Source organism: Haemorhous mexicanus, chromosome 3 (assembly GCF_027477595.1).
Source record: "Haemorhous mexicanus isolate bHaeMex1 chromosome 3, bHaeMex1.pri, whole genome shotgun sequence".
Lineage (NCBI taxonomy): Eukaryota > Metazoa > Chordata > Aves > Passeriformes > Fringillidae > Haemorhous > Haemorhous mexicanus.
The window spans coordinates 79,084,836-79,103,105 of NC_082343.1; the positions used below are offsets into that span (position 1 = coordinate 79,084,836).

At 36.3% G+C, this 18,270-nt stretch overlaps 1 protein-coding gene across 5 annotated transcripts in view; it reads left to right on the plus strand.

Annotated features, from left to right (window-relative positions):
• EPHA7 (EPH receptor A7) overlaps positions 1 to 18,270 on the plus strand; it is a 162,264-nt gene that overhangs the window by 9,346 nt on the left and 134,648 nt on the right. The window lies entirely within an intron of this gene.

Sequence of the window (18,270 nt, forward strand, 5' to 3'; positions counted from 1 at the left end):
AATGCATCATCAGTCTTCTTTTGAAGTTTTCAGATCCTCAATCTGTGAAGTTCACACTGGTTAATCTAAATCAGTCATTCTGTCTGATTATGAAAATCAGTGGTTGCACAATGCAGTTTTAAATTTAAAGAAAAAGGTTGAAGTCGTAAGTATAAAGATAGGTTCAGGACTGAAATTATTAACTGATTAATGTGTTTCTTGTACCTTTTGGTAAGGCTGAGTAAATCATACCTATCACAGAACATTGTAGCAATCATGTCAGGTATGAGTAGGTAAACAGTTTGTTCTTTCACATGATCCCTGACATAATTATAAGGAAGCTAAAATGGATGTAGTAGACAGAATGGGTGTGGTTAGTAATGGGAAGAATACACCCAAAATCAAAACCGAGCTAGAGGTTTGTGCCAAGTGTGTAAAAACTAAATGAAAGACAGGTATTTCAAACAGAATATCAAATTTTCAGAATAAAGTATAATATCCTTTCTATAATTTTTTTTTGTACAAAACTAACTCTAAATTTTTGGCTTGCAGTTGAATCATTGTGATTATTTTAAAATACTAGCAGATCAGAGACTACTGAGTTGTACTTCCTGATTCAAGACTAATTCAGTTAACCATGTTCTTAGAATTATACTTACCCTTAGCCTTGCTGTTGCTTGGACTACTGGCATAAGACATTTCTGCTTAGCATGAGAAAAAATATTTTATTGTATTTTCTTCCAGTAAGAACAAGAAAATGCAGTTTGTTTGTGGGTGGGTATTTTCATGTACATTTGATACAAGGTCTATAATTTTTATCACAAGATAATACAAAGAGTTCTAGATCCCCATATGTTTATATTATTAGGCAGACGTTTGTTGGTGAGAAATATTGTAAGTGAAAAAGTGGAAAAACCCCCACAAATCTGTGAAGAGGAGAAATTTACATCATCTCAAAAACAAAGCTGTCAGCACTCACTGAGTCTGAAGTGCCTCAGTCTGATGAGGACTTCAAAAACTGTAGAGGATTTGGGACATCCTAAAAAAAAAGTAAATGAGTCTCTTTTTTAATAGTTTGTCCACATGAAAAAACACAGTTCTGCTTTTGACGAGTTTCTATGAGGAAATTCAGTAGAAGGTGAAGTGAGTGGAGTTGATCTGAGGTCTTTGTAGCTCCACACAAATCTTTCATTGTTCTGTTGGGAAGGGATGAAGTCTTAAACACTGCAGAGGGTGATCTCATTAGGAGTAATTGTAATGGGAAAAACTGCCCTGGCAAAAATGTTCAGTAGACTGTATTAGAGGTCTGTTAAAAATATTAAGTGCTGTGTCCCATAGAAATCTGTGCTGAGGTTTAGATTTTTTTCTGAGTGACTGATTTTTTCCTTTTTTTAGTTAACTTGCTCTTGATTACAGATCTAGTTATCATTGATGTGATTATTATTTGAATTTCAATAAGGGAGAAAAAATATCTCAAAAAACCCCCAGTGTATTTTAGGAAGGGGGTGGGGGACATGAGCTGAGTGAGTATGGCAGGGATGGATAGAGAAGAAATTGATGTTTGGTGACTGGAATTCAAGTAACCTGTTTTTTGAACAGGCTTCTTAATTTCTAACTGCGCTGATGTTGACAAAAGAATTAAATGATAACATGTACTTGAGCCTGGTGGCGTGCTCATTTGCAAGAACATTTCCCATTTTTGGCTTGCTTCCAAAGCATTTGCTAGGAGAACACGCTACTCTGGAAGCAGTCCAGAGGATCATTTATGGTATTTTTCCTCTTTTCTTTCAGTGATCCTGTTAAGAGTTTCAAAACAAACTCTGGCCCCATATTGAGGCAAGCTAATGTGTTTGAGAGGGAAAAGGTGGTGGGCAGGCACTTGTCGAGTGTGCGCCGAGTCGGCAGCTCCAAGTCAGAACGAGCTGGGTGACGGTGGCACATGCTTGTAATTGCTGTCTGCATGTCCTGTCTGGGCTCCAGGATGTTATGAAGTATGATCAAGTATGTAGTGACCGATAATGCAGCTGGCACACTGATACTGTGTCTGTTTTTTGTGACAGATATTGAGAGAAACTTATCTGTACATTGACACTAATGCAAGTGGCTATCTGTTACTGTCAAGCTGTGTAGCAGATCAAGTGGAAGCAAGTTGGTGTGTGCTTCCTTAACCCAGAGCTTTTGTAGCCCTGTCTGAGGGCTCACTTCTGCAAATACTTTGTACCTGGCATGCTGTGTGACTTCTTTGGGACTGCTCAGGGCAGAAAGTATTGTGCTCTGTCAGGATGGGCAGATGTCTGTGATTCTTCTCTCACACTTGCTAAAGCTCTGCTGAATTAGCACAGTAGGATTGTCTTTTAAAGATACAGAATAATACCTTATCGGTTGTAGCAAAGGTAGAAGAAGATGACCACATTGTAGTTCCAAATATCTCTTCAGCCTGTAACTGAGCAGGGATTTTCATTTGTGTTATGGTAGCTTGATTGGCTGTCTGTGATTGAATGATGTGTTCCTTTTGCATACAGCTCCTCTCCTGTTTATGAAATTTATTGAGTTCAGGTACTAAAACAATTGAATTTTGATTTATACACAACTCTGCACTGGATGCATTTATTTATTTATTTATTTTTATAATGAATGTAAGTAACTTGTAGTGCTGGGAAGGATAAGGAAGAAAACCATCATCCGTGGTGAAACACATTACCTGGAAAATAAGGTCCCCTGTGTTCCCTCTTCATTGCTTGATCTTTCAAACTAAGTTAATTTTTTTTCTTTGGATGTACACCAGTTACTTCTCACTATACGAGTGCCAAAGAATCCTTGCGACCTCAGTTGTCTAAAACATACCTAAGAGAGCCAAATTTCAGAGAGCTCACAAATGAATTTGAAGCAAAATCCTAAAGCTATGTGAAACAAACATGAGGAAACCAGGTGAGCCTCTGAACTTTCAGCTGCAGTTTGTTTTGCTTATTTTCAAGGAGACTCTTTCCTTAGATCCTTCAGATCTTAGGTCTAATGGTGTGCAGCACAAGACTTAGGTGTGGAAATCGTAAATTTTAAGGGATTTTCTTGAAGGGCACCTAGCAGCAGTACCAAAAAGGTACTTAGACATATTCAGTACTTCTAACATTATGTATTGAATCTGTTATGGAAAAAAACCCCATCCAACCAATGAAATAACCATCATCCAACCAACCAAAAAACCCCCAACTACAAAAACCTGATGGACTTCTCGGTAACGTTAGTGGACTCCCAATAGGTCTAACTTGGACTTTTCTCACAGTGGAGTTCATTTGATATGTTATGCATGTAAAGGAATACACTGTGATCAGTGATTGATATTTGAAGGTGAAAATAATTCTATGAGAGCTTCTACTATAATGTATTTTCCATCTGTTTCATGTTAGTTGGGGGTGGAGAGGGAGAAAATTAAATTTATTCAATCAGAGGAGCACAGTGATAATTCAGAAGGTATGAAGCTTCTCTTAGTATTACTGAACTGAGAAATTACATAGATCACTGGGCACCAAGTCCAAAAAATCAAATTCCTAGAGAAAGCCAAATGGGTGCATTTTACTGTTAAACATATTATAATACTGTATGCATTTACAGTTGTTTTATTGGCCTCCAAATGAGGACGGGATTATAGCTATTTGCACATTTTGTCTTGGTGAGGCTATTCTTTCCAAACTTCTTCAAGTGCTATACACTGTGCCAAAGAGCAAGCTGCATCTGTTCCTTCTCTTTTTTCTTTTTGGGACAAACGTTTTGTCTCTTCACTTTGTGAGATATTACTTGATAACAGATCCAGAAACTGAATTTGCCTTATGTGCAGCATATTTGTGGTGAAGTATGTGTGGTTGTGGGTTTTTTTTTTTTTGTTTGCCTTTTTTTAGTTTTTTGTGTGTTTTCTTTTTTAATGTTACTCCATTTATGAGCTTACGTGTCACATGTTTATTAATAGAGGACAATGAATTAAGATGGGAATGTGAATAAGTTGTAATTAAAAAAAATATTACTATGCTTCCCAAAAGCCCAGGTTGCACATATTGTGAATTGGGTGTAGAATTCAACTCAGGGAGTGTGTCACTTAAGATGTGGAACTGCAGCTTAAGTAACCTATGCTAACATTCCTGCATTTTCAACTTGAAAATTTTTTGCTTTGTGAAGATGGGGAAAATGGTAGAAAACTTTTCAATGGCATTTAAATCATCAGGACTTTAAATGCTTCCTCTTTGAAGAAGAGTTACCTTTCTTCCATTTGCTTCCAAAATTACTCTAGGGAAGAGAATGTAATTAGTTTCAGCTAATTGAACCTGAGTAGAGAATGAGGGTATCTCTGTGTCACTGAGTCTTGTCATTTTCTCAGAAGCCCATAGAAGTTCAACAGCAGAGCATCTATCTCCTTCTCTTTTTATTCCCTAACATATTAAATAACTTTTCTGTTCCTTTTTAAAGAAAGGCCAGTGGGATCTGATATCAGGCACCACATACAGCTGACTATTAACTATTTGATTTAAAAAAAAAAGTTTAAAAGGTAGGTATCTTTGCAAAGGATCCTAGCAGGGTTCATGAAAATAAACAAGGTACTTTAAAGTGAAAGTAAGACCTTTTAGCTAGATGGTCAAGAATTACTGAAGGTGTTTCTAGCATTAAATAGAGAGCTTTAATTTCTGCTTCAAGCCCCCTTTAGAATTTGTAGAAGGTTAAATGTTTTGGCTATCATTCACCCTGTAGTCTTCTGACTTCCCTTCTCGTCAGGGAGGTGTGGTGCAAAGATATATTTTCTTACTATATCTTCCTTTCAAAACGGTCTAGTATTCATAAAGAAGATGACTTTTAAAAATTTATTCGTGTCTTTAAGTAATTTGGATTTATTTGACCTACTTTGTTCATGTTCTTAAGCTTTCTGGATGTAAAAGCACAGGGAATAGAAAGGGAAAGGAGCTATGTCCACTGTTAAACATGATTTCTTTGAAAGTATTTTCCAAATGAAGTAGCACAAAGTGGCTGGTGTTCTTACTGGTCAGGGCTAGCCATTCCCTGAAACAAAGTAATGACTGCATACTTCATAAAATCTGTTTCAGGTCTCTTCTGTGTTGTCTTTTGGCCTGAAGATGCAATTGAGTTTTTTTTTTTTTTTTGTAGAATTGCTTTACCTGAATTATGTCAATTAGTTTGATAAGTCTGATTATAAGACATCACAGTTTTGGTGATACAGCATTCTCTCCCAAATGTGACAGAGAGATGGGAGAAGTAAAATGATGAGAAGTCAAAGTGATAAGTAGTGAAGGCAGTCAAAACCATCTAGTTTTCATTGATAATGCCATCAGAGTGATCCTTAAAATGAATTAACTGCAGAGCTACTGACAGATTTAGCTCCCAATAAACTAGTAGTTTTGCTCCAGAAGAGCTGAAAGAGGTGAAATTGCACATGCAAATGAGCAATCAGGAGCCCAGATCCCAGAAGTGAGGTTGTTGGATAATGCAGCCTCTTCTCCTCTGGCCTGCCCCTCTTCCCATCTTCAGCTGTCTCCAGGAATTAATTTTGGTTTTGCATTTTACTTGAGGTTTGATGAATACAAATTTCTTCAACTAAATTTGCTGTGTGGTTGTTTGGGTGTTTTTTTGGTCAGATCCTCTGCTGTGAACAGATTTTGAAATGAAAACAAAACCAGCAGTGAAATCTAAGAGAATTTTAGTAATATCTCCTTTAGTTACAGGGGAAGCACTAAAGCTGTCTGTTTTACGGGTCTGGGATGCCACTACTGAATTAGCTACGGTTCCTCAACAGCTGGGCCATTAACTCCTTAGCCATAAAGTGTATCTGCTGTTTGTTCTAAATGAAGCTTTCGTTGGTGTTTAGAAATGGAATCTCATCCTGTCAAGTCTGTTGCCCAAAGCCATCCGTTTTGCTTCTGAAACAAACTTTCCTGCCCAGAAATCTTTTGTGAAGGGTACAATTGGTGTCTAATGGCTTCGCTATCATTTTCTAAGTTTGCTATGTTTCTAAGTATAAACAAATTTTTCTACATGAAAAAGAATCTGCTTGCTTGGAAATTCTGAGAGGGTTTTTTGGTTTGTTTGTTTTGGTGTGGGTTTTTTGGTTTTATTCAGGGTTTCTCTTACACATCTCAGAATTAGCCACTAAACAGAAATCCAGTATTCTTTCCTTTCTTAGTACAAAAGGGAGAAGTCACATATAATCCTCATTTGGAGTATCATAATTGTACATGTATTCCATTAAATATAACTAATAGTTTTTTAAGAAAAAGTGAGAAAAAACCCATCCAGAAAACGAGGTTGCAGGAACTGAAAAAAGAGTTCAGTAGGTTACAGAGAAACTGAAAGCAGGGATCAATTAATGGAAGAACTGATCACAGAAAAGAGAAGAACTACTAACCTAATCTGCTTCATGTATCTGTAAAACATCTATTAACTCTATGGTGAAATGCTGCTGAAAGTTGTTCAAGAAAGCTGCAGTTCAAAGTATAAATTTTTCTTTGAAAATAAGGAAACTTAAGTCAAGGGCTGAATTTGAGGTTTTTATTTAAGAAGTGAGACAACCATATGGTGAGATCTATGTTTGGTACTGAAGCTGAAAAAAAAAATGGAAATTATGTGGGCACAATGTTTGGTTAGCTAGATTGGGTTTTGAATTTTGATGCATCCCAAACTTCTTCTGTTATTGTGAAAATATTTGCTCCTCAGCAACAGTTCCTATATATTAGGCAATATTAAATCCTTATGAATATCTTTCTGTTTTCACTTGGGAAACTGTGGAGATAGTTTTACTGTAGGTTTTCAGTTACTATGTTTATTATTACTTGAACTATAGAGTAAAAGTTAATTCTTGCTTCTTGACTTCTCAGCTGGCTTGCTCTATACTGTGCAAGCTCTGTCTGCAATGCTAATTTGGTTATTAAAAACCATAACTTGTACACAGTTTATCACAATAAACTGTGTGGATTGACACTTTTTAGATTGAAAACAAATAAAACATGTTCAAATTAATATCTTTAAAGTCAAAATGAATCCTGTGAAGTTTTATAATAAGCTATATAAGTTATATACATATAACTTACTTGTACTGTTTTTTTGCCTCTCCTAGAGGTACTATAAATAATACTTTTATAAAAAAAACCTTAAGACTGGAACCAAATTGGAGTAAAACATTTTGTAGGTGTTTCCTTTTCAAATAATTAGAAAAGTATATTCAGGAAGCTCATTAAAAGCCAAGCGCTTGACAGGAAAAAAATGTAGATGATTTCTATTGTAATCTTTCACAGAGTGTTGTGGCATCAAAGAGAACCAAAAAAAGGGAAGGTTCACTATTTAGGCTGGCATTACCTGTCTTTAATTTCATAAAAAGAAACCCCTCTTTACAGAATGGGGTGTCTTAATTTCTTCTGTAACATAGCATTATTGTGCAAACAGCAGCAGTAGCAAATGCATTTAAGACATTTTTTACTTACAGAAGCTTTTATCCCTGTACACTTCCTAATCTTTGTACTGCTGCTGTCTGTCACAGTGAGTTCTCTTGTCCCTAATATTAATGAAAAATATATGTTATATGTGGAAATGAACAGTATCCAGTTAATAGTTCACAGCAGAAACTGTGGTAATCTTATGTTTCATTTTTGCTCTCAGACACATCAGTAATGTGTGCCTGGTGGCTCTGGTGAAAGTATTTTTGTGTACTTTCCGTTAATGACTGTTTCTGACTTCACAGTCTCCCTAAAAAACACAACACACCAACAAAAAGGAGAGTGTTTGTTAAATATTTAACACTTTTTTCCTTCTATTTTTCTTCATTAAGAAAAGATTTTCTATTTAGGAAAAATTATCTCTGTATATGCTCTTTGGAAAATTTTGCTTAATATCAAGCTAATTTATAAGTCTAATTCAGAGTAGCAAAGGCAACCAAGTATAAAACTTGTGTGCAGTAAGAATTGGGCTCAAATACTGTATTTCTTGAGTTTAGGTCCTGTCAGGGCATGTATCTGTACATTTTTATATAGCTGGGTGGCCCCGCTGCTTGTCTTAAGGAGGATAAAGTTGCTCAGATTTCTAACAAACATCATGGTTTTTTACCCAGGTTAATTTGATACTTTAATCTCTTAATTTTTATGATTTGGATTAGTTACATGTGTCTTTTGGCAAGACATGCCTCTCCTGCAATAATAGTAGTACCAAGCATTTTTCCAGTAAAAGTCTAATTAACTCCAATTGTTAGTATCATCTGATATCAGTGCATACCTCAAATGTGTGTGATTGATGGGAAAAAGAAGGAAGTACATGATTGAGAAACATAATTACTGTTAAAATTTTGCAATGTATTTAGTATAAATAAATGCAAAAGTTTTTTTTGGTTGTAATTGTGAAGTACACTAAGGCTTTAGAGGCTGGACTACGTCTACAGCAAGGTGGCTGCTGCTATTTTTTTTTTTTTTAACAAAAAAAAAAATCTGATACTATGTATTACCATAAATAAACATACTGAGAAAGTGTAAAAATGAGGTTTCTACTTTTCACTAAACAAGTTATAAGTATTTTAAGGAGGTAATGCCTAATGCAGGAAACTCTCTGTAGAATTGCAGGCTGAGGCACCATCCCCAGAACTTAATGGAAAGAATCCTATTAACTTAATGAGACTAACATCATATGTTGATGTTTTCCTACTGAGGAAAGTGCTAAAGTTTTAGGTAAGTGTAAGCATATACTTAAACTTGAAACTTCTATGTTGATGAAACATATTTAAATGAATGCTTTATTAGAATTTAAAGAATTGCAATATTCTGGTGATATAAATGTATACATAGAAGTGAATATTAACAGAACCCTAAAATTCCACTGATGGTACATCTCCCACTGGTGAAATATATAATCTCTAGCATAATTACTGGCTATAAATTGTTGTTATTATTTCCTTGCATGTAGTGAGTATGATATATCATGGAGTGTGAACACCAGATGACTGATGTTCATTTTGCAGTGGATGGAACACAGTGGATTAAACTCATGTGAGGGGGTCAAGTGGTGTTTGGAAGTCTTCTGGCAGGTGACTAAAGTGGTGGCCTCATGTGGCCTCATATAGCTATATGCATGTGACCTGCTGTACATTCCCTTTCTTTGTCTCACTGCATATGTCCTCAGAATGTAACTAAACTGCAGGTGTCCTCTGAGAGTTGCTAGAACTAATTTTTTCTCAAATTACCATGTATATGCTTTATTTCCAGTCTTGTATTGTACACATGCATGTTTTCCTATGGAAGTCTAAACCCATTTGTAGGAGAGGGCAGGATGTTCTTCATCCACTTCTGATGGACCATCAAAACAAAACTCAGCAGTTGTATGGAGCTTGTATTAATGACCTGAAAAGTTAAAATGGCATGGGGCCTCCAGCCCTCCAAATCCCTCAGTTTCTCAGTTTACTAGCAAATGTTAATTTGTGGGTAGTAAACATAGTATTTTTTTAACTTCCTGAGTATACCAGTTTTTTTGGTCTTTTTTTTTTCTTTTTTTTTTACATTAAACTAGTTAAATTATTATATGGTTAGATTTTGAGAAAAAAAATGATACATTTAATGAAAGTGTGTGTGGAGCCTATTTGAATCAATCAATTTGTGTCCACAGAGGGATATAGTTGGTGTTGAGAAACTCATTAAATCTCTAATATAAAATATCAGAGCCCTTGCTTAGCTACCATGAAAATTCTTAAAGAATGTTGGCAATTGAGGCTTTGTAAGTGAAGTTTATTGTATTCCTGAAAGTTCAGCTGTTTGTGTGCCAAACAGCTCAGCTCTGTTAATGCTGGAACAAATTGCATGTTCAAAAATTTGTCTGTGGGATATGGTCTGAGTGGGCAACATGTGGCTGTGATCGCTGGCCATATTTACATGATCTCACTCAACTACTCATGTTATCCAGGCTTAGGTCAATTGTTTTTCTTGCTGAGGAGAATTTGAGCTTGCATCTCTTGCTTCAAATAGGGCATGTCTCTTAACCAACATGCACTCACTGTTTGAAGGTTTTATTAGCTTCCGCTGAAATTTGTTCCTCTAATATCGTAGCAGTTAGAACCATTCATATGGAGTGACAGATTCCAATGCCTTAGGTGATGAGCTTTCTTGTTCATATATTTATATATATATATTTATATATATATAAAACACACAGACATGCATATAAAATATAAACCATTTAGTCTTTACTATTTGTTCTCTAGTGTTTCACAATGTTGACATAATTTTGTTTTGATTAATTTTTGCATGGTGTATCTATGTATGCATTTATTAGGTGAATGGTAGAGCTGGAGAAAAAGTTCTACTGATTTTTTTTTTTTTTTTGCTTATAAGAGTGATGTGTTTGTATGTCAAAGCAAATGGAGATGTATTGATCCTTTCCCTTTTTTCTGTTACAATGTATGGTTTTGTTTGAAGTCTTAAAACATCAAGTAAGAAAGTGTAACTAGAAAGAAAAGGGTTGTATGGAACAGATTTTTTTTTTAAGATAATATTTGGTATTTTGTTTTTAATTTCTACATAGAGATAGTTTTGGGATGTGACTGGAATACTTTCAAAGAGACGGTATTCTTATTTGATTTTTTTTTCTTGGATCAGGCCCATGATACAGCCTCTTAGCTGATATCAAGCATTGAACCTTAGATATTTGATTTCTCATGTTTCAAAATGTCAACGTATTTTTTCTTGATCGATTTATTTGCACAGTAAAGAAATTAAATAACTCTCCATTTTTTTAAATTTTTTTTTTTGTTCAGTTTATTGAAAAGGTTTGTTCCGTATTAGCAGCTCTTCAGGAAAAAGTCACATTCATTATGTTATTTACTGAGTATATTACAATTGTGACATTGTTCCGTGCTGATTATGCAAGAACACATTTGTCTGTTTTACAGACAAATGGACATCTTTCAAAGTGTGGTCAGTTTTATTTGCACTAACTTGAATAAAAGAGTAGTGATAAAGTCCTTCCAAATGATAACTGCAGGAAATGGATATTGTTTTAACTGTTACCAAATCCCAAAGCTCCACATTGTCACCTAATATCTCACCTATGGACATCTCAGCTAGATTTCATCTGCAGTCTGACACTGGGAAGGGTGAAAGTATCATGTGCTTAAAATCATAATCAGGGTTGAAAATCATGTCCCCTTGTGCAGATGGAATAGAATTCTCAATCTGTGATCTCTGACTGTCTCTTCTCTTTACTTAACCCTTATAATTAGTTGCATATCACCTGATTTTCTGAATAAAAGGCATGATTTTTTGTCTTTACGGTCTATATGCTTGTCTGTCTGCTTTTGTTTGTCAGGTAAAATAAGTCTCTACTTGTCCTATTATTGAGAAGTCTTGTCAGTGGAATTGCTAGTGAATAATACTGGTAAACAAGGGAGAGAAATGACATCTTTTTAAAACAGTTTTTCTTTTCCCTGGGCAAATGCGACATAGGAGGAGACAATGACATACCTACTTTTGATCTTTTATCTTAAAGATTTTCTGTCATATTTAGAGCTACAGTCATTGTATTGTGTATTATTGTTGTAAAAAATCATGTATCCAAGAAGATAAGATTCGAAATTCCATGACAAGTACAGATGAATGGTTTTTAGAAAATAAAGCACAGACTAGTAGCACAAATGATGTGCAGTGTCTGAGTAAGGGATTTTATTTCTCTCCTTAATACAAGGACTAAATGAAAATGCAATACCTGTTCTCACAAAACAAACCCCACTTTTATAATTCTGCCATTTAAAGACATTTTGTGTGTTTAAGCAGTGACAAGGGTATTCATTATTAATTAACATTCAGGAGATAACTGACTGTCAGTTGCCAGTCAGAGTAGAGCTTGAAAGAATGTTGACATTGATTGATGGACACTGTTCTGGGACTATGCACAAACAACCTGCTCAGGTCATCTGAATACACAGAAACATTACAGATCAGCTCCCCATACACAAAAAGCTCAGGCTGTCCTTTCTGAAGGGAGGATATCCTTCCAGGTGTCCTAGACTCACTTGATTTTTAAGTTAAGCCTTCACTTTCTTGCACTGTGGTCACCAGTTAAGAAAAGTTCAGTTTAGTGTGGTCAATATGGATAAAAAAGGTCACTGTTCTGTTTCTAGCTGTTTGTGATTGAAGTGCTTAAGCATTCAGCTTGAAGCAATATATTTTATGTTGCTTTTTGGAGTGCTATATGTACTTACCTAATGGATATATAGTAATGCAATTTTTTTCTATGGGCAGAAGAAAATCCCCAACCCCTCATTTATAATATTTTGAAATATAGAGATGGAAGAGGCCTTCAACCTTGCCATCTCTATGATCTCTTCAGAAATGAGTTTTAAATATCTGCAGTGATACCAGTTGCGTGCATCTCCTGGAATCAGTAGTGTGTCTAGACGCAGTGAAGTGGAGACACCCTTATGGCACCCTCAAACCTCCTTTTAAAGGAGGGCATAAGCAAGCTCTTAGTGTGTCACATACCAATTCCACGTACCCTTAGCTGAGTAGCCTGTGTGTCTGAGCTCCTCCTGCTTCTTGTGGTGGGCACCTGCTCGTACAATGGTGGTAGCACTTAGCTAAAAAAATAGAGTATGGTAGTTTATGGGCTGTAGAGACTTTCAGGGAGGTGACACTTTCCTGTGTAAGTGAACAGCCTGGTCATCAACATATGATAAGCACCTGCTTCATAGATACTTATTTCTCATCATTTTTCTCAATTTTAATTTTTTGAATATGGTTCCAAATATATCACGGTTTATTACCTAAGACAGAGGGCTGCTTGTTATGGCGATTGAAAAGGAGAGCATATGAAGGGAGCCCTTTTCCTGTGATTATCCGTGGGGGCAAAACTCCTGTGCTCTATTACATGACTCTGTAGGTTAAAAATTGGATCTGTCTTGTCTTCTTTAAAATCCCCTTAACTTTCAGCTTTGGGAGACATTGCAGTTCCACCCACTCCAGATGGAAGAAGCATGCTGCTGGGAATCCCTTGCCAATCTCTGTCCTTGATAACAGTTTCTGAAGCATATTGGGGAAATCTGTTGAGAGCTGTTATAATTTCATACTTGTGTGCCAGTTTTCTTTCTCTGTTTCTTCCAAGTACCCGCTACTGGGGTTCCTTAATGCTTCTTTGGGGCTGGCAGGGTATTCCTGCAATGAGGCAGAGCTACCTGCTTTTACCCAGTGGAATAGGGCACCACAAATGTTTCTGTTGTAAAACTGCTGATTTTCCCTTGGGTAAAATCTTGCTTGCTTTATTCATAAAAAAAAAAAAAAAAAATAATGAGTCCCTTGGGACTGCTTGTGAAAGTAAGAAAAACAGGAATTGGCCCCATGTCATAACCATCTGTTATTAACACAAAGAGCAAGGGCCCAGTCTTGCAGTCCTTCCTAAAAGCAGTTTGTTTAATAGGAATTACTACAAATATGAAAAATGTGTGTTTTCCTCATTACTGTGACAATATTCCCTTCCAGTAGTGAAAAAAAAAGTCACCATGAATCTTGGTGTACAATCACACAATTACATTATTTTATATTGCGGTAGGCTGTATGCAATAAACATCTCATTCCAAGAAATATATGTATTGCAATATTTTCAAAAATCACTTCAGCTACTTTCACGCATATTTTTTTCATAGTACATCTTTTTATTTTATGGCTGACTTATGACTGGGTTTTCTTTTCTACGATTTTTATAACTGAGGTAAATATTTTTATATATTTTTTTTTTATTTTTTATAGCAGCTAGTTTGAAAATGGTGCCATTTTTCCCTCTCCTTCAGAAGAAAATATTTGATTTTTTACTCGATGAATCCCCTGCCCCAGACCCACACACTCTCCAATCCCCTCCCTCAATTATGAAAACAAGTGTTACTGGAGAACTGAAATAATTTGATCCCTCTTGCTATGCCATATTGTGGCAGAGAGGTAGTTTTGGTGGCTGTTGCTTCCATTCACCTGTAGGATGAACTACTAGGTTGGATTGCATTTTTTTCCCCAACTTTGTGACGCCCCCCCCCCCCCCCCCCGGTATTTTGTATTTCTATCTTCATATTTGAGAGGATTATTCCATGCTATTTAATACAAAACCCATATTTCTTTAAAGGATCAGCTTGATGTCTTCTTGCCCATTTGTTTTTCCATCAGTTCATCGCTAGTCCTGAGAGTTATATCCAGTCCCTGCAAGGTAACATGAGCCATGAGTGTTAAAAGGAGCATTTAATCCATGCTCCTTCACTTCTGGCTATAAATCTGTTAGGCAGAACATGGGTTGCTCTAATCCTGTTGATTGCACCTCAGTGGCAGGCCAGTCCCCTGGCAGGCTGTGGTGCCTTTAAGGGTGCCTTTGAACAATCGGTCTGGCACAGAGCACATGCAGCACAGCCCAGAATCTGGGAAAATATATAAATTATGATAGGAGGCTGTGTGTTTCCATGGTCTATGCAGAAAGACAGGAATTGCTGTATTGGATCAAACAAGTGGCTTGTCAAATCCATTATTTTTTTGCCAGCAAATGTCCAGTAGCAGATGTTTGGGGAAAAAAAAAATATGAAGGAACATCAGTTTTGCTTTTCTTCAACCCAAAAGCATTCTCTACAGCTCTGCTATGTCTCCTTTATGTCCTTTCTCCACTCATTTTGTCATTCAAATTTTAGAATAATTGTTTTCATTTCATGTAATGGATATGTTCCATATAATCTCTTAGTGTATTTTTGTGATTTTTTTTAAGTTTGTGCCCTCCGATTGAAATAGACTGGAAATTCTACAGATGTTTACATTATTAACTATTCAAGCCTTAAATTTTTACTTTGAACTTGACTGAAAAGGCCCTTGAGGATCTGATGTAGAAGCATACATAGTAACAACACTAAATTGATTTCTGTGCATTTAGAGATGTAGATTTTTAACAGTTTGATTGGGAAAACTAAATTCATAATTTGTACATGATGCGTAAGACAAATACAGTAGAATTTAATACAGGAACATAACAGCAAGCTCTTTTTCTGTATTTATGGACACTTTGGGCCATTGAAGGGTTAACCCCCCCCCTCAGGCATACAGGGTATCACTTTCCTTAAAATGCCACTGGGAAACTGAGATAAATGGTGAAGCATTTTCTGTGTTGACATGATGTTCGCCTGTCCGATTGCATCCTTCCCAACAGACAGCAGAGAAGCAATTACAAAAAAAGACATCTGTGCCAAGGTTTGGCTAGCCAGGGAGGGCAAGCTCTTGTGTTTAAGAGGTAGAGAATCCAATCGATGAAAATGTCTGGGCCTGTTAGCACCAATAAAGCTGAAGGCCACTGGGAAGCTCAGGGAGGGTCTTTTGTTGCGAAGATAGAAAAGAGGCCGAAGCTGTGACACTTGGGGAGGAATGGGGTCAGCCAGTACCATCATCCATCTTCCTCAATGGCAGCTTTCTGTCAGTTTTTAACCCTGCTCAGCAGAGGATCTAAACCCCTATTGTTGGCACCAGCCAATTCTCAGCCAAGTGTAAATGAAGTTAATATTCACTGACCTTATGCATAGCCAATGAGGGCCCTTGATGTCATCCTGGAAATAATGTTATCTGACACTTCAAAAAGCAGATGTTGGCAGGTTGTTTGTGGTTTTTTGCTGAGCCAGTACGCAAAGACGCATTGTTTAGGCACCTCGCATTTAAAACTGATTTCCATAATAACCACAAATAGGCCTTTTTGACCTTAAATTGACATAGTTATGGTTTTAGTTTGCATATCATTATAGGCTGCTAACAAAGCCTGGCTAACTTGCACTGAGTGGTCAGGGGGAAGTAGCTTGGTTCACTTAGATAAGAAATATATGGGTCAGTGAGCAAAATTTATTTATGCTGATAAAACAGTGAGTTATTAAAATAGTTTAAATAATTCAAAGCAGACATTTTTAGAGCAAAATGAAGAATAGCATTTTATTTTGCAACATTCCTCCATGAAAGGAAATATGTAACAGAAGTAAAAAAAAAAAAAAAAAATACCACTTTCAGTGGTACAGGCCGCTTTTATTTTGAAAAGCCTATTGCAAGCGATTGTTAATGCCTTCCTTTGTCTTCAGTAATATTTTGTCATGGTGAAACATGATTATTTTGATGTTTTAATTACAGAAAGTTAAATAATTCTTACAGGTTCCACTTTGCCAGAAATTAGTCTAAGACAGAAGCATACTGGTGATATCTGCGCATTTGTACAGTGCATTTCATCCAGACAGATCCTCAAGCCTTCTGCAGACTTCTAGAAACAGAACACATCCTCTTGTGTAAAAGCCAGTGTCAAACATATGTTGTAACTCTAGGGTGAAACATTATGGTTCTTTTTAAAGCATAGTGCTATTTCTCAGAAGCCTGTGGTTCTGATTCGAGGAAAGTTATAAACATGTCCCACACATGGGAGGTGAAAAGTATTTGCTTTGGTTTATTTTTCTTGAAAATTAGCTATAATTCTGGCTCATGCGTGCTTATCTTATGTGAGATGAGCATAATAACATATGGTAATAAAGTGCAGATGCAGGATGAGTAGTCTTTATTAATAAAAATATTCAGCTGTATCAACCAATGAACTTGGCACAACCATGTTTTTCCCCTCTGTGTACAAAATGCAGCAGCAGGTAACAGAAACCTGGAAAATTCTCTATTATGCCAGGTTTTGGTGTTAAAAATATGTTTGAATAATGATAGTACAGTTAGCACCTTTCAGGCTGTGATGCATTCCCGTCCTTTTGAAATAGAACTCAAAATATCATGACTTTTTTTTTTTCTTTTTTTTTCCCTGGGTCAAAGAATGAGTTAATAGTTGAACTGAGAAAGCCTGATAATCACAGTTGCTTGGGAGGCAATTATCTGACAAGCTGGCAAAGATGAGAAATACCAGAACAGATCTGCATCTAATTGAAATCACTCAAATCTGATCTTAAGATAAACAGTCCTAGTATTTTTGGAAACTGTGTTATTGATTGTGTTCTTCCCATCAGTTATGTTTGTTTGTACCTGTTAGAGAAGTGAACATGTTTCCTGTAGTAACAGATTTCCTTAGAAATTCATCAGCTAGAGATTTCTTGCTATGTCTTTGCTCAGTATTAACTCACATCAGATGGGATTTAACAAAAAAAAGAGAGAAATAAATTCACTAGGTTCCTGGATGAAATTTTAAGGAATTGGTGATTGATTTTGTTTGAAGTACAACATTGTATTTCATTAGCTTCTGGTTATTTGTGTGATGTCTGTGGCATATAATGGCTCAGTCATATAGCTCAGATGATTAAAAGGCTAATTTTAGTTTAGAACTGATTTTAATGGAGTATCTGGTAGGACTAATTTGTCCAGATTGATTAAATCAGATTCCCCCTCCCTGCCTGCCCCAATCTTGTATTCAGTTTATTCTGCAGTTATTCTGAAAATACATGAAGTTAGCTGAAAATTTCTGAAATACAGAATTACAGCCAGCTACTGAACAGTGTGGAAAGAGCAATGAGCCAGAGAGCACTGAAAGCAATGAGGCACCTTAGTGGGCCTTTAACAAGCCCTAAGTCTGCTAAGCAAGCAAATTAATTTGTTTAAGACTTTACAAAGACCCATTTCTTCTGTAAGTTATATTGAGTAATAACCAGATTGAGTCACATTTTCATTTTACTACTCTCCTGTAAGTCGGTTCATTTCTGGCTCGGTTTTGTTAGTCTGTCCCTTTGTTAGGCTTTATCCTATGAAAAGTGTAGAATGCCAAAAGAAACATCAAACTGACCCAATTCTGCCCTCTCCTCCAGCAGAAATGGATACTGAACTACAGAAGTTTATTTCCTATTTCTGGAAGGAGACTGTGAAAGAGGAATTTGCCTTTGTGAATTAACCCATGGACAGATTGATTCATTTCATCCTCTTGGTATTGAATATTGTTCTTATTTTAGTTGAAAGTTTGCAAAATGCTAGCTTTCCATGGGCAGGCCACTGAGGAAGTGATCCAAAAATAATATAAATTGGAAGTGTTTGGTTTAATGTACTTTTCTGTTTGTTTGTAGTTTGTTTTTTGTTTTTTTGTTTTTTTTTGCTTAAACAAAACAGAACAAAACAAGAACTGCTTTGGAGTAAATGTCAGCAGAAGATTCATTAGGGGATAGGGACACAGGTAGCTGGGGGCTGTGGGGGTATGGGAGGTGGTTGGGGTCTCTCCTGCTGATGGAAGACACTACCAGCTGTGGTTTTGCTGGTGACATTGGTGCTGTGTCTGGGATTCTGATGGAGGAAACCTGTCAGGGACTGTGAATCT